Genomic DNA, 22,108 nt, shown 5'->3' with positions numbered 1-22,108 from the left:
GATTCCCAAATCCCCCCAACTGAAAAATGCTCTTTAAAATTTCTCTTCCTCTTCTCAAAAACTAGGGTTTGGTTTTGCCATTACAGGGCATCAGTTTCATATATCCCTCCATAAATGCTTGAGAAGAGGAAAGTAATGGAGACATTAATGGAAGTTTAGCAATGTTTGGATGATCAAGTAAGTTTGGAGATGCTTTCCACGTAGAACTTACAAAGTATTAGCAATCGGTTTACACTGCAGTGAAATCCTGCTTTGATGAGCTGGCTGCATATTAGACAAGTATGCAAATTTGCTGGCTTTGTTTTACCCATCTGTAAAAAGATTTTGCATTTGGGTCTTTAAGAATTCTTCTAGCCCTGCAATTTTTTAAATGTAATTTATTGTCAACCAAAATTTCTTATATAAAGAAGTTTTATTATGTATATTTTTGGTATGTACAACTACAGCACATAGCTTGCCTGAGAAACAGGTTAACATACAGAAGCCCAGTCTTAGGAAACCAAGGATAGGCAATGTAGGGAGACACTTGAAATGGACAGGGCTGTTTTTGGAGGCAAGTCAAAATAGATGTACAACCTAGTTCTTTCACTAGGGTTGTATGACTTTGGATAAGTTATTTCTGACTCTGAGTTTTCTCATGTGTAAAACAAGGGTAATGATGACCTCCTCACCAAATTTTTGTGAGGATAGAGAATTATGTACATGGTGTACTCTGCATGTCATTATCACTTAGTGTGTTGGCCATTATTATTATGAGGCATGTTGAAGTACAAATTGGTGTGCAGAGGCCCTTCCAATTCTCATACCTCACTCACGGTTGTAAGTCTGATAATCTTCTCTCTTCCCACTAAGGACTTGGACGGAAGCTATAAAAGTAATCTTTTGAAATTTCCACAGACTGATGAATGGATAGTCATTCCTTGCTTCTTCTAGCTTCTGATGACTGCCAGCATTCCTTGATTTGTGACGCATCACTTCAATCTTCAAGGAAGGTCAGTATCTTGAAATCACTCTCTACTCTGTCTTCATATTGGCTTTCTTTGTGTGTAGAAGGAAGATTCTCCCCTTCCTCCCTTTTAAAGGATACATATAATTGGATTTAAGTTACAATCTGATAATCCTGGATAATTTCCACATCTCAAAATCCTTAACTTAATCATAGCTGCAAAGGCTTTGCCATATAAGGTATCATTTACAGGGGCACCTGGGTGGCTCAGTGGGTTAAAGCCTCTGCCTTTGGCTCAGGTCATGATCCCAGGGTCCTGGGATCGAGCCCCACATGGGGCTCACTCCTCAATGGGGAGCCTGCTTCCTCCTCTCTCTGCCTGCTCTCTGCCTACTTGTGATCGCTGTCTGTCAAATAAAATCTTAAAAAAAGAGAGAGAGATATCATTTACAGATTCCTGATTTTAGGACCTGATCTTTTGGGTGGCTTTTATTTAGCCTATTACAGAGCGTAAGAAAAGACAAAAGAGAGAACTTGTGGGATAAGAGCATGAGAAAGGACTTGGCTCAATTTCTTCTTCCAAATTTGCCATTCAAGTAAATCACTTCTTGGGGAGGAATAAGTGAGAGATGAGAGTACAGAGTAGTGCTCTTGATTGTGCCTTTCAAATACTTCTTGACTATGACTCTTAGTAAGAAATACATTTTACATTGTGACCCAGAGAACAACTACATACTTGGACACACACACACAGAAACACACACATATGCACACACAAATACACATTGAATTTAATGCGTATTTATTTGTTTATTGTTACTTTTTTATGACTAGCACATTTTTTTATGTGCTTGAAAGGCAAACATAGTTTAGGGCATACAGCGAGAAAGTGATATAGGTTCTTCAATAGAGGAGCAACTACACCAAAGATTTATAGTAATAGGTACAATCTATTCAGACCTCTTAAATAGGAATATGAAAGAATCTTCGAAAGGAAACAAATCCTATATAATTTCGGGGACAGATCAGCAGCCTTGTCAGGTTAGGAGGACTTGACCTTGCTAAGTCACTTTCTGCATTGATGGTATATTGCCTTCTTCACCTTTCTTTCTTGGTAATCAATTTATATTCTGGGACAGCTCAGTGGAGTAGCTCATTAATATGTATCCATAGAGCTCTGAATCTTAAGTGCTATGTTCTATCACTAATAGGAATCCAAATATCAGTGAGATCATTCTTAGGTGGGTATAGCCATGAATTCCCACGACCACTTAGCCTGAAATGAAAATGACACTCTCAAATTAGTTTAAATTGTTATGCACAATCAAAAGTGATTGTTAGAGATGATCTCTCAGAGTGATTTAACCTATCATTACTTTTATTTATTTATTTATTTTTTAAAAGATTTTATTTATTTATTTATCAGAGAGAGAGAGAGCACAAGAGGCAGAGTGGCAGTCAGAGGAAGAGGGAGAAGCAGACTCCTGGCTGAGCAAGGAGCCCGATGCGGGACTCCATCTCAGGACCCTGGGATCATGACCGGAGCCAAAGGCAGCTGTTTAACCCACTGAGCCACCCAGGTGTCCCTAACCTATCATTACTTTTAGACCTGTATTTAAAAAAGCAAATGAGGGGCACCTGGGTGGCTCAGTCAGTTAAGGTCCTGCCTTGGACTCAGGTCATGATCCTAGAGTCCTGGGATCCTGGGATCCAGCCCCTCGGCAGACTCCCTGCTGTGCAGGGAGTCTGCTTCTCCTTCACCCTTTGCCATGCCCTGTACTTGTGCTCACTCACTGTCAAATAAATAAATAATCTTGGGGCGCCTGGGTGGCTCAGTGGGTTAAAGCCTCTGCCTTTCGCTCAGGTCATGGTCCCAGAGTCCTGGGATCGAGCCCCGCATCGGGCTCTCTGCTTGGCAGGGAGCCTGCTTCCTCCTCTCTCTCTCTGCCTGCCTCTCTCCCTACTTGTGATCTCTATCTGTCAAATAAATAAATAAAATCTTTAAAAAAAAAAATAAATAAATAATTTTTAAAAAATGAGTAAAAAAAATAAACAGTGAATGACTTGAATAGAACCTGAAAGAAAATGACATAAGACATGAGAAACAGTGGGACTACTTAGAATATTAGTAGAGCTGCAAATATCTTTAGAGAAAAGCCTCCTTTAGATAAAAGCCTCCTCCATTTTGTTAAAACATACTGCTCTGATCCATTCATAGCTGATGAGTTTGCTGAAATGAGAGGTGATTCAGGAAACTAAGTAGTCTCCTGCTTTCTGCAAGTCCAAAGCAAACTGCTCTGTCTGCATGTCTTGCATCCTGAGCCCTCAAATAACTGCTCTGTGAAGTTAACAATGTCAGAATTCTGATTTGCCTTTCTTGTTCTAAGACATTGTTGGCAAATAGTTTGTGCTTTTCCTTTCTTTTTACGAATATGAAATAAATGTTTAATTCAGCGTAGAAAAAATGGAATAAATGTTCAATAAAAGAATAATTACATAATTTGTTTCCTCCTCTGTAAAGTCAAGGTAATACTAGTACTTCACTGTATTGTTTTAAGAATGAAGTTAGATAATATGTGTAAAGCATATAGTATCTAAATAACATAACTGCTCAGAGAGCATACTATTTTTACTTCAGCTTTTCCCCTTAACCCTGCATTCTCTAATTTAGCTCTTCCCAGCTCATGTCAAAGTTCTCTAACCTGGCCCCACAATTCTAGAGAGTCTCATTATTCTTTCAGTTTTAGGCTCCAATGAGATGAGGTTATTCTGTCAACTGAATCGATACCAAGGAAATATATTCCTCTAGGCACCTGGGTGGCTCAGTCAGTTAAGCATCTGCCTTTGGCTCAAGTCATGATCCCAGGGGCCTGGCCAAGAGCCTGCTTCTGCCTCTCCCTCTGCCTGCTGCTCCCCTTCGTTGTGCTCTCTCCTTCTGTCAAATAAGCAAATAAAATCCTTTAAAAAAAAAAAAAGGAAATATATTCTTCTGTGTCGTATTTCTCACAAAGATGAGTTCTGCTGCATTGTTTTGTTTTTCTGATAGCCCCAAATCCATCTTCAGCCACAAATTACCAACTCTGAGGAATTAGGGCTGCTTGGCTTACATGCCTGATTTGTCCCTTTTTCTTTTGATGGCTACTTTGTCCAAGTTTTCATTCACTTCCTCTCCCTTGGGATTCATTCACTTCCTCTCCCTTGGGATTGTGCTTTTCTTTTTTGTCCTCTCAAAGAATACTTAACATCAGAGTTTATTTTTCAAGGATTAAAAAAAGCCAAGTTTTCTCACAGATTGTTAAGTGATTAGTTTGTCTTGCCAATGCCTAAGCCTTGAGATAACCAAGAGACAAATTTCTTAAAACGTGATATGTTACAGATGCTTTCTTGCAGTTTTGAAATACAGCCTTCTAAGACTCCATATTCAATCCAGTGGGTTCCAAAATGATCTAAAATGGTTCAGTTCAGTTGGAAGTAGATGTTGGGTACTATAGTCAGTTCTTCTTCTTCTTCTTCTTTTTTTTTTTTAATATTTTATTTATTTGACACAGAGAGAAACAACCAGAGAGGGAACACAAGCAGTGAGATTGGGAGAGGGAGAAGCAGGCTTCCTGCTGAGCTGGGAGCCTGGTGTGGGCCTCGATCCCAGGACCCTGGGGTTATGACCTGAGCCGAAGGCAGACACTTAACAACTGAGCCACCCAGGCACCCCATAGTCATTTCTAAGATAACCAAACTGGAGAAAAATTATTAAAACTTTATGACTAGATCTGGTCTTAGACTTTTTGGTAAGTTCACTTAAAATAAGAGGATTGTTGCACGTGGCAAGGAAACAGAACTTCTGATAAGCTATATGTCAGAAATCTTGGATGGATTTGAGAAAAAAGGCAAACTTAAAGGCCCATGCATGGCTTCATCTTATTCTCTTGTAGAGGCTGTATGGGTGAGAGGGTAAGACCACTTTTCTGATGCAAAAGAACAACCTCGTCCTCTTTTCTGTCTGGACTTGGAGCCGTTCTGTGACCTTTTGCCACAATATCTGCTTTCCTTGGGCCTGGAAGCCATTGCTCTGCTGGTTTTGGAGTATATTCAACCAAGAATTATGTTTCTCTTTTTGATACATTAATCATTCATCCGATGAAGCTTTTGGTGTATTCCTTTGTCTTTGTCATCAATGCCCATTGTACTTGAGCAAGTTTTTCCTACCACGTCTTCCTTTGTGTTCAATAATTCCTTTCAAAGTTCCTTTATCTTTAGCTCTTCAAGTGTTATATTCACAGAAACTGTCTGAAGAGTTTCTGGGTGTATCCCGCAGCCAAATTTGCTGATCATTATTTGATGAACTGTTTCTTCCATTTTGCTTATCCTTTTCATTGTCTCTCTCTCTTCTTAGATAGGCTGTTTACACCTCTTCCAACATTCTTTGTTAAGTTTTTGTTGCTTGGAATTTTCCTCATGGAGTTGTACAATTTGTTCTTACAACCATCCTAAGGAATGGTTAGAAAAAACCAAGGTTCCAGAAAGATCATTAGGAATTTCTCCAAATACTGCATGCTCAATCCAGTGGAGCTTGAGTGGAATCACAACTGGCAGTTCATTCAGGTACTTCTGCATCTCTCATTGGTAAACCTCTAGTGCCTTCTTCACTGCATTCAGGTTGGTTGCCACAATTTTTACTTTTTTGGATACTGTCCTATTCCTTTTTGAGGTTATTGATAATTTTCTTTTCTTCAGCTAAGACCTCCTTAGTGTCCAGCCTTTCTCTTACAGTTGAAGGGCCAGGTCAAAAAGACCCATATCACAATTTGTTGGGCAAATAGAATCATCAAAAACCTCATCATGAGATTCATATTCATCCTCATCACTTTCCCAGGTAGATTCTTCTTCACTTGATTCATCACTGTCATCAATGTCATCAGCATCTCCTTTAACCTTTTTCTTCATCCACTTAATACCTTTTAAGATCTTAATGAGGAAATTAGCAAATTTATTGTTTTCTCCAATGGCAGCTTGGACGCTGGTATGGAGTACCTTTTCTTGGTCCTGGAGCTTGGAAATTTCATTCTTTTTCTCTTCCATCTTGTTAAGAGTTTCATTTATTTTCCACTGCATATCTGGTTCCTCTCTGTCTAATGAATTAATGTGCTCTTGAAGTACATTTTTGTTTCTCAAAATTCTTGAGGAGAAAATTTCTTGAAATAATGTGATATGGTACAGGTCAGATCATTTCATCTGAATATCTAGTTTTAGTTTCTTATGCCTTGGTAGATAGAGTTCTGCATCCAAAGCAATAGTTCCTTGATCCTGTTGGTCAAATACTGTTGCATGTACAAGTGTTGAATCTCATCCCTTTTCACAGTCTCCAGCATCACATCAGTTGGATCTGCTTTTTCAAATTCCATTAACTTTGGAGTACTAGGCTGAGTGTTGATGCTTTGGAGGATCTAGACAATGAATCTCGTGTCATCAGAGCACTGTCCTTTCCAGAAGAGAGTCTGAGGAGTCCTCCATCCGAGCCTGCAAGACACTGCCTTTTCATCCTGACACTTCATCTGCTATTCCTTAAAACTAGGAGAGTTTCATCATCATACTGAAATCTCTTTTCTGGAATTTTTCCTGGGTATATCTGGGGGATTTGGGGAATAGAGATATGCTTAGATAGGAGAAGAATCGACTGAGTGCTCTTCAGTTCTTGTACCAGGCACTGTATTTCCTTGATGACAGCCACTGTGAGGTCTTGGAGAGAGAAGATTCACCTGTTCATGTGCATTCTCTTTGAGGACCACGGGGTCTAGTTCTCCCAGTTTCTCTTTCCTCTTGGTAGCATTTATTCTCATACGGTGAGGTATCTTAAGTCTCAGGCTGTCTTCAGATTGAAGTCTTTCATATACAACTGGGTCTCTTTGATGGCTTCAGCATCTTTGGGATCTTCATAGTCATCATCAGGTTTACTCTCGTACAGTTCCATTCTTTTTTTTGTTTTTCCACCACTGAATCTTAAGATGGGTCCCTTTCAGCTTTTAATATGTTTCTTCCTTTTCTCAATTTGATTTTCCACCATAATTTCTCTTAGGATATAAAGTAGAAATTTCTTACCATTTTCTTTTTTTTTTTCTTAATTGACATATAATGTATTATTTGTCCCAGGGGTACAGATCTGTGAATCATCACTCTTACACATTTCACAGCACTCACCATAGCACATATCCTCCCCAATGTCCTTAACCCAGCCACCCTGTCCCTAACCCCCCAACCCCAGTAACCCTCAGTTTGTTTCCTGAGATTAAGAGTCTCTTATGGTTTGTCTCCCTCTTGATCGCATCTTGTTTCATTTTTTACTCTCCCTACCCCCCACAACTCCTGCCCTGCCTCTCAAATTCCTCATATAAGAGAGATCATGTGATAATTATCTTTCTCTGATTGACTTACTTCGCTCAGCATAATACCCTCTAGTTCCATCCATGTCACAAATAACAAGATTTCGTTTCCTTTGATGGATGCATAGTATTCCACTGTATATATATACCACAGCTTCTTTATCCATTCATCTGTTGATGGACATCTAGGTTTGTTCCGTAGTTTGACCTTTGTGGACTTTGCTGCTATAAACATTCAGGTGCACATACCCCTTTGGATCACTACATTTGTATCCTAGGGTAAATACCAGCAGTGTGATTCCTGAGTCTTAGGGTAGCCCAATTTTCAACTTTTTGAGGAACCTCCATGCTGTTTTCCAGAGTGGTTGCACCAGCTTGCATTCCCACCAACAGTGTAGGAGGGTTCCCCTTTTTCCACATCCTCACCAGTATCTGTCATTTCCTGACTTGTTAATTTTAGCCTTTCTGACTGGTGTGAGGTGGTGTCTCTTTGTGGTTTTGATTTGTATTTCCCTGATGCCAAGTGATGTGGAACACTTTTTCATGTGTCTGTTGGCCATTTAGATGTCGTCTTTGCTGAAATGTCTGTTCATGTCTTCCGCCTATTTCTTGATTGGGTCATTTGTTCTTTGGGTGTTGCGTTTGGTAAGTTCTTTATAGATTTTGGATACTAGCCCTTTATCTGATATTTCCCATTCTGTTAGTTGTCTTTTGGTTTTGTTGACTGTTTCCTTTGTTGTGCAAAAGATTTTGATCTTGATGAAGCCCTAATAGTTCATTTTTGCCCTTGTTTCCCTTGCCTTTGGTGATGTTTCTAGGAAGAAGTTGCTGTGGCTGAGGTGGAAGAGGTTGCTACCTGTGTTCTGCTCAAGGATGTTGATGGATTCCTGTCTCACATGGAGGTCCTTCATTCATTTTGAGTCCATTTTTGTGTATGGTGTAAGGTAATGGTTCGATTTAGTTCTTTTGCATGTGGTTGTCCAGTATTCCCAACACCATTTGTTGAAGAGACTGTCTTTTTCCATTGGCCATTCTTTCTTGCTTGGTCTAAGATTAGTTGACCATAGAGTTGAGGGTCGATTTCTGGACTCTCTCTTTGGTTCCATTGATCTATTTATCTGTTTTTGTGCTAGTAGCATAGTGTCATGATGATTACAGCTGTGTAATAGAGCTTGAAGTCTGGAATTGTGATGCCACCAACTTTGGCTTTCATTTTCAATATTCCTCTCGCTATTTGAGGTCTTTTCTGGTTCCATGTAAATTTTCGGAGTATTTGTTCCATTTCTGTGAAAAAAGTTGATGGTATTTTTGATAGGGATTGCAATCAATGTGTAGATAGTTCTAGGTAGCATAGACATTTTCAGAACACTTGTTCTTCCAATCCATGAGCATGGAATATTTTTCCATTTCTTTGTGTCTTCCTCAATTTCTTTCATGAGTACTTTATAGTTTTCTGAGGACAGATTCTTTGCCTCCTTGGTTAGATTTATTCCTAGGTATCTTATGGTTTTTGGTGCACTTGTAAATGGGATTGACTTCTCAATTTCTCTTTCTTCTGTCCTGTCTTGCTGTTGGTGTATGGAAATGCCACTGATTTCTGTGCCTTGATTTTATATCCTAACACTTTAATGAATTCCTGTATGAGTTCTATCAGTTTTGGAGTGGAGTCTTTTGGGTTTTCCACATATAGTATCATATCATCTGCAAGGAGTGAGAGTTTGACTTCTTCTTTGCCAACTTGGATGCCTTTAATTTCTTTTTGTTGTCTGATTGCTGAGGCTAGGACTTCTAGTACTTTGTTGAATAGCAGTGGTGATAGTGGACATCCCTGCCGTGTTCCGACCCTTAGCAGAAAACCTCTCGTTTTTTCTCCATTGAGAATGATATTTGTGGTGGGTTTTTTCATAGATGGCTTTGATGATATTGAGGTATGTGCCCTCTATCCCTACACTTTGAAGAGTTTTGTTCAAGAAAGGATGCTGTACTTTGTCAAATTGCTTTTTCATAATCTATTGAGAGTATCATAGGGGTTCTTGTTCTTTCTTTTATTAATGTATTGTATCACATTAATTGATTTGCGGATGTTGAACCAATCTTTCAACCCAGGAATAAATCCCACTGAGTCATCCTTTTAATGTACTGTTGGGTCCTATTGGTTAGTATTTTGGTGAGTATTTTTGCATCTGTGTTCATCAAGGATATTGGTCTGTAATTCTTCTTTTTGGTAGGGTCTTTGTCTGGTTTTTGGGATCAAGGTAATGCTGGCCTCATGAAATGAGTTTGGAAGTTTTCCTTCCATTTCTGTTTTTTGGAACAGTTTCAGGAGAATAGGAATTATTTCTTCTTTAAATGCTTGGTAGAATTCCCCTGGGAAACCATCTGGCCCTGAGCTGTTGTTTCTTGGGAAATTTTTGATGACTGCTTCAATTTCCTTATTGGTTATTGGTCACTTTAGGTTTTCTATTTCTTCCTGGTTCAGTTTTGGTAATTTATCCATCTCTAGGAATCTAGGAATGCATCCTAGGAATGCATCTCTAGGAATGCATCCATTTCTTACAGATTGTCAAATTTGTTGGCGTATAGTTGCTTATGTTATGTTCTTATACTTGTATTTTTTTGGCGTTGTGATGTCTCCTCTTTCATTCATGATTTTATTAATTTGGGTCCTTTCTTTTTTCTTTTTGATAAGTCTGGCCAGGGTTTATCAATCTTATTAATACTTTCAAAGAATCAACTCCTAGTTTCGTTGATTTGTTCTACTGTTTGGTTTTTTTTTTTTTTTGGTTTCTATTTCATTGATTTCTGCTCTGATCTTTATTATTTCTCTTTTGCTGGGTTTACGCTTTCTTTGCTGTTCTTTCTCCAGCTCCTTTAGGTGTAGGGTTAGGTTGTGTACTTGAGACATTGCTTGTCTCTTGAGAAAGGATTGTATCACTATATATTTTCCTCTCAGGACTGCCTTTGTTGTGTCCCACAGATTTTGAACCATTGTGTTTTCATTATCATTTGTTTCCATGAATTTTTTCAATTCTTCTTTAATTTTCTGGTTGACCCATTCGTTCTTTCGAAGGATGCTGTTTAGTCTCCATGTGTTTGGGTTCTTTCAAAATTTCCTCTTGTGATTGAATTCTAGCTTCAGAGCATTGTGGTCTGAAAATATGCAGGGAATGATCCCAATCTTTTGGTACCGGTTGAGACCTGATTTGTGACCCAGGATGTGATCTATTCTGGAGAATGTTCCATGTACACTAGAGAAGAATGTGTATTCTGTTGCTTTGGGATGAGAAGTTCTGAATATATCTGTGATGTCCATCTGGTCCCATGTGTCATTTAAGGCCTTTATTTCCTTGTTGATCTTTTGCTTGGTGATATGTCCATTTCAGTGAGGAGGGTATTAAAATCTCCTACAATTATTGTATTATTGGTGATGTATTACATTGATTTTGTTATTAACTGGTTTATATAGTTGGCTGCTCCCATGTTAGGGGCATAGATAATTAAATATCTGTGAATATTTAATCTTGTTGGACAGACCCTTTGAGTATGATATAGTGTCCTTCCTCATCTCTTATTATTGTCTTTGACTTAAAATCTAATTTATCTGAAATAAGGATTGCCACTCCAGATTTCTTTAGATGTCCATTACCATGGTAAATTGTTTTCCACCCCCTCACTTTAAATCTGGAGGTGTCTTTGGGTCTAAAATGAGTTTCTTGTAGACAGCATATTGATGGGTTTTGTTATTTTTCCATTCTGATACCTGTGTCTTTTGATTGGGGCATTTAGCCCATTTACATTCAGGGTAACTATTGAGAGATAGGAATTTAGTGCCATTGTCTACGGCCATACCACCCTGAACGCGCCCGATCTCATCTGATCTTGGAAGCTTAGCAGGGTCAGGCCTGGTTAGTACTTGGATGGGAGGAATTTAGTGCCATTGTATCACCTGTAAGGTGACTGTTACTGTATATTGTCTCTGATCCTTTCCGGCCTACTATTTTTCGGCTCTCTCTTTGCTTAGAGGACCCCTTTCAATATTTCCTGTAGGGCTGGTTTGGTGTTTGCAAATTCTTTTAGTTTTTGTTTGTCCTAGAAGTTTTTTATCTTTCCTTCTATTTTCTTTTTTTCCCCACTTTATTCATACACATTTAATTAAGATGAAATAGGCATAAACCATAAAGAAAAAAATCAGGATAAAGTGTCACTTCCATTTTGTAGGGAGGGGTCAGGAAATGGAACAAATTACCTGGGAAACATCCTAAGACCATCCCAAAGTAGTGATGTTACAGAATGTTAAAGACAAAATTAGGTATTATTCCACTTAATCTATAAATGAATAAAGGGAGTCAAAAGTTTATCCTATTTGGTATAAGAATTTTTACATTTAATATGTAGTGAAGCATTTCTCAGAAAGCAATACCAGAAATTTCTTTTAGAAGAAAGGAATTTCCATTACACAATTGACTAGAAACTCTCAAATGCAACTAAGCAGCTATGCTATAGCTCAGTATGTACCATTACATTGTTCTGGGATAGTGTACATTTATTTCAGTTTAACACAGAACTGCCTTTTGGGTTTTAGAAAGGCAGCAATAGTTATATTTTGGCTTTTATTCTAGATGCTTAACAGAGTTAAGGTGACAGTTGAAGCATATTAAGTAAAGTTAGTTATAATTAAATGATGATCAATACAATCTCTAGAAACCTACATACACTGTATAATGCTTACATGGAATGGAACCAGTATACTTAATTGGTGTTTTACATGCACATTTGTGCATGTGCACACACACACACGGAAAACTAAAAATATCATCAAAAGCAGTCATTCTATGTGTACTATGGTTACACATGAAAAATACAATTATACCATAGAACTAAAGTAATATGAACAGCACTATTAGACATGTAAGATAAAGGTGATTGGTTCTATCAGTCATTGTAACCATAATGGCTTGTAAAAGTATCAGGTTTATCCAGTAGAAAAACTACTCTGTGAAAATTAGTAAATTTGTCCAAAGTTTCACATCTGTAAAACCAGGTTAAGGCTACAATGATCTTGAAGTGTGAACATGATATCCAATCAAAACAGTAAGATCCCCAGCCATAATGTAAGATAGAAAGGTCTTCATGCAGCATATGCTTTCTGGCTTCTGGAAAACGTAATATAAAGTTAAGTTGCCCAAGAAGTAAACTGGAGTTCGGGAAGTTTCCATTATGCCATGACTTTTAAACCTCAGGAATGATGTGGTCCATCAGGCTTTTCATAATTCTTGGTGCCATCCATTTAATAATATGTTCAAAGATATTCACAGACCTGTACCCCTGGGGATAAAAATACATTATATGTTTATAAAAAAATAAAAATACGTATATAAAATGAAAAAAAAATCTTAAAAAAATAATATGTTCAAAGATAAAAGCAGGCATGATTGTAATAGTAACTGCAGTCTCAGATATTGACAGTATGTCTGCAATTTGGGAATCCTTCAACCCAATGACATTCTGCCCATTGACCTGACAGATGTTATGTTCTGTGAGAAGACCATTTCTGGCTGCAGGACTATCTTTCGTTATGGATGTTATCTTTCCATTTTTAAAGATAAAGCCAACATGTCCAGTACTATCCTTGTGCATGGTAACTGTTCAAAAGGGTTGTCACGAACAATCATAGTAATCTTCTCTCCAAAAGCCTATTTGAGCACTTTGTGTGCTTTATCAGAGCTCCAGCCTGCACATTTTTTTCCCATTGATCTGGGTACTTGGTCCCCAAATCTCAGACCAGCCAGTGAGGCTAGAGAATTTGCCTGGACCAGCTGAACAAATATATCATTATCTATTGATTTAAGCCTGAGCCCAATTTTTCCATCTTGACCCTTACACAAAGTGACTTCACGAATCCCTTGCTTAATTTCTGCTCTACGAATTCCAACATCATTACCAGTTACAGGAGCCACCATATAGTTCATACTGGAAGGTCTTGCTACCAGCTGCCCCTGAACTGGTGCTCCAGGGACCACGGCCATATTTGCATGGATTTCTTCTTCATTTAAACTCAAGCCCATGTACTGGGAGAGCTCCAGATACAATTTAGGGTAGAGATTTCCATCTTGAGAGATGAGAGCAGAAGTTTCAGACAAAATTGCTGGGTTGCCAGGATTTGCAGAAAAGGCATTTTGAGCCGGAATAACTTTATCTACCTTGAGGTCTTCAAGAGATGGATACAGAGACATTTTTGCAGGATTTTTCTAGGCCACAAGGACCTGCTCACTGCTGTTGCTGACCCACCGCCTCCGATAACTCTCTCCTTCTATTTTCAATGATAGCCTCGCTGGATATAGTATTCTTGGCTGCATATTTTTCTCATTTAGTGCTCTGACTATATCATGCCAGTTCTTTCTGGCCTGCCAGGTCTCTGTGGATAAGACTGCTCCCAATGTAGTATTTTTACCATTGTATGTTACAGACTTCTTGTCCTGGGCTGCTTTCAGGATTTTTTCTTTGTCACTAAGCCTTATAATTTTTACTATTAGATGATGGGGTGTGGACCAAATCTTATCGATTTTGAGGGTGATTCTCTGTGTCTCCTGGATTTTGATGCTTGTTCCCTTTGCCATATTAGGGAAATTCTCTACAATAATTTGCTCCAATATACCTTCTGCATCCCCCCCTTTCTTCTTCTTCTGGAATCCCAATTATTCTAATATTGTTTCATCTTGTGGTATCACTTATCTCTTGAATTCTTCCCTTATGATCCAGTAGCTGTTTGTCTCTCTTTTGCTTAGCTTCTTTATTCTCCGTCATTTGGTCTTCTATATCACTCATTCTCTCTTCTGCCTCATTTATCCTAGCAGTAAGAACCTCCATTTTTTAATGCACCTCATTATAGCCTTTTTGACTTCAGTTTTGTTAGATTTTAGTTCTTTCATTTCTCCAGAAAGGGCTTTTATTTCTCCAGACAGAGTTTCTCTAGCATCTCCTATGCCTTTTTCAAGCCCAGCTAGCACCTTGTGAATCATCATTCTGAACTTTAGATCTGACATATTACCAGTGTCCGTTTTGATTAGGTCCCTAGCCTTTGGTATTGCCTTTTGTTCTTTTTTTTTGCGGTGAGTTTTTCCACCTTGTCATTTTATCCAGATAAGAATATATGAATGAGAGAATAAAATACTGAAAGCATGGCAAAGACCCCAGAAAAATATGTGTTAACCAAATCAGAAAAGACCCCAAATCAGGGGGAGGAAGATAGGGGATAAAAAGAAGTTAAAAAAAATTTTTTTTAATTAAAAAAAAAATATATATAAATATACTAGACTGGTAAATAGAACAGAGCCACCCACTTGATTTTGGTTGTGTTTTGGTCTCTTAGAAGAAACTACCTCCCAAAATTTTAAAGAAAAAAATACTTATGTATATACACAAAAATAAGGGTAAACATGATGAAGGGATGGAATATGACTGTAAAGACGATAATTTAAAAAAAAAATTCTAAAAAAGGAGTTGAGGGGCCCCTGGGTGGCTCAGTGGGTTAAAACCTCTGTGGTAGGCTCAGGTCATGATCCCAGAGTCCTGGGATCAAGCCCCACATCGGGCTCTCTGCTCAGCAGGGAGCCTGCTTCCTCCTCTCTCTCTGCCTGTCTCTCTGCCTACTTGTGATCTCTGTCTTTAAAAAAATATAAAAAGGGAGTTGATAAGTTGGTTGGGAAAAGAAAGGAAAAGAAAGTGGAGAGAATTTGCTCAGGCTAGAGACTAGAACAAAGCTCTCTGCTAGATTTAGGATCTATTTTGATCTATTAGAAAAAGTTGTATCCCAAAATTTTTTAAAAGAAAAACCCTATATGTATACAAAAAATAAAGTTAGGTACAATGAAGGATAAAATATGACTATAATAGCTAAAGTTTAAAAAGTTTTTTTTAGAAAGGTATTGTTAAGATGAACCAGTTAAAACACATTAAAAGAGGAAAGAGTAAAAGTTTTCAAAAATTAGAATAAGAAAAAAAATAAAATTAAGGAAATTTAATTAACTTTGCAAGACTGAAGAATCATGGGGAAAAAGCCGTGAATTCCATGCTTTGCTTTCCCCTCTGCTGGAAATCTGCTGTTCTCCTTGATCAGTGAGTTTGGTCTAGTCTGAATGTTTTTGCTGATCTTCTGGGGGAAGGGCCTGTTGTAGTGATTCTCAAGTGTCTTCGATGGAGGTGGGAATTGCGCCGCCCCTGCCAGGGGCTGGGCTAAGTATTCTGCTTGGGTTCACTCTCAGGAGCTTTTGTTCTCTGAATGCTTACCGTAGAGCTCTGAAGGACAGAAATGAAAATGGGGGCCTCCCAATCTCTGGCCGGAGGAGGCGGGAGCTCAGGGCCCCACTCCTTAGTGCGCCCTTGGAGAAAAATGCTCAGTCGCTTCCATCTCCATGGTTTCTGGCTGCTCTTAGCTCACCTGGCCTGTGGCCGAGTGTTTCTTTCTCTGGCATACAGTGCCATTTGGAGTCTCCAAACCCAGCAGATCTGCCGCTCTGCTTTTCCGGCGGATGAAGGTTGGTCTCCCCAGATTTGCCACTTGTGGGGTCCCTGCTCAAAGAACAGTGGTCCGACTGTTGCTCAAATCATGGTTTAAGGTAACCTAGACCTCAGAGCTCATTCCTTGGCTCTGTCTCTGTAGCTGGCTTCCCTGCTTTGATACCTGTGAACTCTGTTACACTCAGACACCCCTGATCTTTATGTGACCCCTTGGGACCTGAGACCACGCTATTCCCGCAGGGACACTGCACCCACTTAGCCTCTGGAGCAATGTCCTTCAGTGGAGCAGACTTTTAAAAGTTCTGATTTTGTGCTCCGTTGCTCTGCCACTTGTTTGGAGCTAGCCCCTCCCTCCACAGTCTATCTTCCCATTGCTTCAGATTTACTTCTCTGCACATCCTACCTTTCAGAAAGCGGTCAATTTTCTGTTTTTAGAATTGCTTTTCTTCTTCTCTTTGATCTCCTGTTGGATCTGTAGGTGTTCGGACTGGTTTGATAACTAACTGAACTCCTCCAACCTGATGTCATCTTATCCTGCTCCTCCTCCACTATCTTGATTCCTCCCCCTCCTTCTTTGGTTTTTAATTACAAGAAATATTGTCCTTATTTAGTCTGCAGTAGGAGTAGAGGGCCAGTCAGAGAACTGAAATATGTTTGGCCAGAGGGACAGCATTTAGGAGGCATGTACTTGTGAATAAAGTTCTGCTTTCAGTCTATGAGGAAGGAAAATTGAGTCACTCAGGATTTTAGGGGACCTGGAAATTGGGGTGGCCTTGGCGCCTTTTTGCAAATGGAGATTTTCCAGTCAATCCTCCATTTCATTCCATCTTTGCATGTCTTTTTCTGTTGTATTTCTCAGTTCTTTTCCCCCCTTCCCTAGCCAGGGTTCCACTTGTATGTAGCAGCTTTATGCATTGAATAAATCAAGCCCTCCCTGCTGAGCTGTCAGCAAATGGAACTGACCAACAGAACAGTCTGTGTAAGTGCATCTTGTGCTGAGGCCAGACAGACAAGCACAATTATTTGATTGCAGGAGATTGCCACTAAATGAGGGTGAAATAGTGGGTCTAGACTTGTTGGTGAATATTATTAATAACATAGTGTCATGCATTAATAACATAGTGTCATGTGAAACAAAGCTACACTGGAGGGTCTGTCTGAAGTCCCATTGTAAATCACATTTTCAGGGAGGTAGATGATGGAGGAGACGAGATATAATAAAGCAAGGTGTCTTTAGGGACCCATTTGGGAGTTTCAGTTTGACCTAGGGTAAAGTTAGCAGAATACATGTTGCCGTCATAAGTTATTTCTTGGCCAGAATGAAGCATGAGATTTGTTTCTGGCTAATTGTTATAAAAATCTCATTACTATAGTGCTCTACTATGGAAAATCATCTTTACTCTTATCTTTAGAGTCCTTGAAGAGAGGCCATTGCAAAAATGCCATGATATATGGAGTGTGATGTCCCTGATTACTGCATAGTCAACTTCCTTAGCTTACCCACCACGAGGGCCATTCCAGACTCTTCCACTTCTCCCTTCATAAACCTCATTGTCCCACCAAATAGGATGCATCACCATCATTCTCCAGATGTGCTTTGAAGTTCACTGCCCCTGGGCTTTTATTCAAGTCATTCTCTCTATTCCAAGTGCTCTTTCCTGGTCTCATCTCTGTCCATCAGTTAAAGGCCCAGATCAAATGTACCTTCTGTGAAGCTGTCTTTGTTTATTCTTCTTTGTTCATTGTGAACAGGTGTTCGCAAACTTTATGTAAAGGAACAGATAGTAAAATGAGGCTTTATAGGCCTCATATAGTCTATTTATTCTTTGTTTTATCAAAAATGTGAAAACCATCTTTAGCTCATGGACCTTGACGAAAACAAGTTGCAGGATGAATTTGGCTCATGGGCCTTAGTTAGCCAATCCATGGTCTAAAGTGATCTTTCTTTTCTCTGAACTTCTGTATAATTTTGTTTGTGTTACACATGCCACTTACCACATCTAGCCTTGTGTAGCAATTATTGGTATGTAAGTATTTTCTCTGTTGAACTGAAGATTCTTGATAGTTGAAATCATGTTTCTATGTCATCTATTATAATATTTGAACATAGAAAGTGACCAAAGGATATTTGTAAAATGAATGAATCAATTACTTATAATATCTTCCAGCAAGAACATAATTTATTTCCCAACCCTTCTAAGCTCTTCCAGCCCTTGACTTTCTGGCAGGTAGGTCTTCTACCTTTACTCTGAAGCTGGACCCCTTAATAGGGCCATCATGCACCATAAATACAACTCTGGCATTAGACATAGAATATTGTTTTCATTTTTTAGGTATTGTATTCATTGAGCACTTATTATGTGCAAAGCTCTGAGAAAACATCAATGGATAAGATAGACAGCAACCTCAGCCCCTCTGGTGCTTTTGCAGTCTTAGCTGGGAAGTATTTTCTTATTATGAGCTCCCTTCCTGACATGTCTCAGCTGCACTTTTCTGTTTTTCAGATCACGAACTTCGTATTTGCTACCTCGTTTACCAGGGTGGAAGAAATAATAAAAATTATAATACTAGAAGCTGACATTTATAAAATATTTTATTTATTTATTTGACACAGAGAGAGAGAGAGCACAATCAGGGGGAGAGGGAGAAGCCCACTGCGCAAGGAGGCCGATGTGGGGCTACATCCCAGGACCTGGGATCATGATTTGAGCTGAAGCCAGCTGCTTAACCAATTGAGCCACCCAGGTGTCCCTAGAAGCTGACGTTTAGTATATACTTTAGACAGTAATAGATACCCTCTTTAATATGTGCAACCATAGGGACATTTGGGAATTTATCCATAAGGAATTTAATGAAGCAATTAACTATGTTTAGTTATTTTAGTGTCAATCTGGATAGGCTGGTGATCACAGCTATCACTTAACCAGATTATAGGAGATAAACCAATCTATTAGGGGCAGTATCTTGATCACACACTAAAGTAAGTAACATCAGTTAGCATAGGCACATGTGGTGGTTTAAAAATAAAAAATAAAATTTAGCCAGTAAGTGAAGGACTAGAGATTTGATTTAAGGTCTGTTTGAGTCCTAAGCCTGATATTTCCAGTAAGTAATGTTGGCTTATGTTGTTTCATTCTGAGCACAGATTTGCATTGATATGAACAACAGTGAAACAAAACATAAAAATAAGAAACAAAAATAAGTGCACATACAATTTATTGATAGAAATTAAGATAATTATGGCAATCTCTGAAGAAAATATTTGAAGAGGGGCTAAGTTCTTAATAGTCAAAAGAATACTGTTTGCTTTACACAAAATACATTGCCAAACAAAGCTCTTAGCTTTCCCAGTCCCCCCAGTGCTGTTTGCTCAGCTCTTTTTCCTCTTGCCACTATTCCTCAATCTGTTTTATTCCCTTTTCCAGTTATATGTGTCCATTCAAGGTTTTCCTATTCCTTTGTATCATCTGCCTCCCCACAGTCCACACTCTGCTAAGTCAAATTCTAAGTTAGTTCCCAAGATTTCCAGGCACTGGTGTTTACCTACTCTAAGATTTTATCCCCATAGGTGTGGGCTGGACCTGTGAACACAGTGGGCTCATTGCCCTTGATTAGATTAGGTAATATGGCAAAAAGTGATTAGATAGTCATTGCTGTGGTTACATTACTTTCTGTAGGGAACTGTCTAGCAGACCAGAGTGAGATCCTCCTCATGCTTGCTTTGAAGAAGTAAGCTGTCGGAGTTGAGGGAAACTGGAGGGGGAGATGAACCATTAGAGACTGTGGACTCTGAAAAACAACCAGAGGGTTTTGAAGGGGTGGGAGGGGTGGGGGGGATGGGGGGTGGGGGGTGGGAGGTTGAGGAACCAGGTGGTGGGTAATAGGGAGGGCACGTACTGCATGGAGCACTGGGTGTGGTGCAAAAACAATGAACACTGTTATGCTGAAAATAAACAAATAAAAATAAAAAACAAAAACAAAAACAAAACAAAAAAGAAGTAAGCTATCATGTTTCACAAGGCCTATGGTTAGGACTTGAAGATGGCATTTGTGAGCTGAGAACAACCTATAGGAGCTGATAGTAAGAAAATGGGGTTTTAGTTCTACACCTGCAAGAAATGAACTCTGCCAACAATTTCACTGAGTTGGGAAGAGGCCCCTAAGCCTCAGATGAGATTTCAGCCTGGGCTGATATCTTAGTTTCAGCCTTGTGACAACCTGAGCAGAGAATTTAGCCACAGTGTTCCTTTCTTATCTTCTTTTGGATTAGTCAAGTGTTTTTTTGTTTGTTTGTTGTTTTCAATTCCATTGTTGGGGTAGTGGGTGGCTCAGTTGGTAAAGCACCTGCCTTCGGTGTGGGTCATGATCTCAGGGTCCTGGGATGGAGCCAGGTCATGACCTCAGGGTCTTGGAATTGAGCCCTGCATCTGGCTTCCTGCTAAGTGGGGAGTCTGCTTCTCCCTGTTTCTCTCCCTCTGCCCTACTGCCTGCCCCGCTTATACATGCTCGCTCTCTCTCTCAAATAAATAAAGTCTTTTTTGTTTTATTTATTTATTTATTTATATTATGTTCAGTTAGCCACTGTATAGTACATCATTAGTTTTTGATGTAGTGTTCAGTGATTCATTGGTTGAGTATAACACCCATTATTCATCACAACATATGCTCTCCTCAATACCTGTCACCTGGCAACCCCATCCCCCAACTCCTTTCTCTTCTGAAACCCTCAGTTTCCTGGAGTCCATAGTCTCTCATAGTTCATCTCCCTCTCTGATTTCTCCTCTTTCATTTGTCCCTCCTTTTCCCATATGGTTTTCCGTGCTATTCCTTATGTTCCACATATGAATGAAACCATATGATAATTGTCTTTCTCTTCTTGACTTATTTCACTTAGCATAATCCCCTCCAGTTCCATCCATGTCGATGCAAGTGGTAGGTATTCATCCTTTCCAATGGCTGAGTTATATCCCATTGTATATATGTACATCTTCTTTATCCATTCATCTGTTGAAGAGCATCTCAGCTCCTTCCACAGTTTGGCTACTGTGGACATTGCTGCTATGAACATTGGGGTGCATATGCCCCTTCTTTTCACTACATCTATATCTTTGGTGTAAATACCCAGTAATGCAATTGCTGGGTTGTAGGGTAGCTCTATTTTTAACAACTTGAGGAACCTCCGTACTGCTTTCCAAAGTGGCTGCACCAGCTTGCATTCCCACCAACAGTGTAAGAGGGTTCCCCTTTCTCCACATCCTCACCAACATTTGTTGTTTCCTGTTTTGTTATTTTTTTTGCCATTCTAACTGGTGTATGGTGGTCTCTCAATGTGGTTTTGATTTGTAATTCCTTGATAGCTAGTGATGGTGAACAGTTTTTCATGTGTCTGTTAGCCATTTGTATGTTTTCTTTGGAGAAGTGTCTGTTCATGTCCTCTGCCCATTTTTTGACCTCCCAGAAAACAGCAGTCCAGGGCCAGATGGCTTCCCAGGAGAATTCTACCAGGGGAATACTACCAAACATTTAAAGAAGAATTAATGCCTATTCCAACTGAGACTGTTTCAAAAAATAGAAACAGAAGGAAAACTTCCAAACTCTATGAGGCCAGTGTTATCCTGATCACAAAATGAGGCAAAGACCCCTATCAAAAAGGAGAGTTACAGATCAATATCAATACCAATAAAAAGCTTCTGCACAGTAAATAAAGTCTTTTTAAAAAATTCCATTTCTGCTCCTCTATTGCTTATTGGTTACATACTCTTACAATTCTTGTGGTGGCTGCTCTTGATAGTACAGTATGGATCTTCAACTTACTAGAATCTAATATACGTAATACTTATGCCATTTCTTTTCTCCTTCCTGCCTTTTGTGTTGTGTATTTTAATTATACATGTATTTTAAATACTGAAAATTTATTTTTATTTTTTACTGTTAATATTCACTAAGATTTACCCATATAGTATTGTTCTTTTTTTGTTTGTTGGTTTTTCTTTTCTTCATTACCATGCCTCTTCCTGTGACTATATTCCTTCCACCTGAAGAAATAATTCTAGTATTTCTTTATTGTAGGCCTGTTTATGACCTACAATTTTTGTTTGCTTGGAAATATCTTTATTTTGTCTTAATTATTAAAGGATATTTCACTATGTATATAGTTGTAGATTAATAGCTTATTTCTTTTATCACTTTAAATAGGCCATTTCGTTGTCTCCAGCTCTCATTGTATTCTGTTGGGAAGAAACGTCTCAGTATAATTTTGTATATATATCAT

General features: G+C 38.9%; 2 pseudogenes; both read right to left on the bottom strand.

The window, feature by feature from the left end:
• Positions 1-4,836: 4,836 nt before the first annotated feature.
• On the bottom strand, positions 4,837-11,577 carry LOC123940686 (annotated as a pseudogene).
• A 972-nt stretch (positions 11,578-12,549) lies between these two features.
• LOC123940400 lies at positions 12,550-13,577 on the bottom strand (annotated as a pseudogene).
• Between the last annotated feature and the right edge of the window lie 8,531 nt (positions 13,578-22,108).

The sequence above is a fragment of the Meles meles genome, chromosome 4 (genome assembly GCF_922984935.1).
Source record: "Meles meles chromosome 4, mMelMel3.1 paternal haplotype, whole genome shotgun sequence".
Classification (NCBI taxonomy): domain Eukaryota; kingdom Metazoa; phylum Chordata; class Mammalia; order Carnivora; family Mustelidae; genus Meles; species Meles meles.
This window is presented reverse-complemented; position numbering and strand designations above follow the sequence as displayed.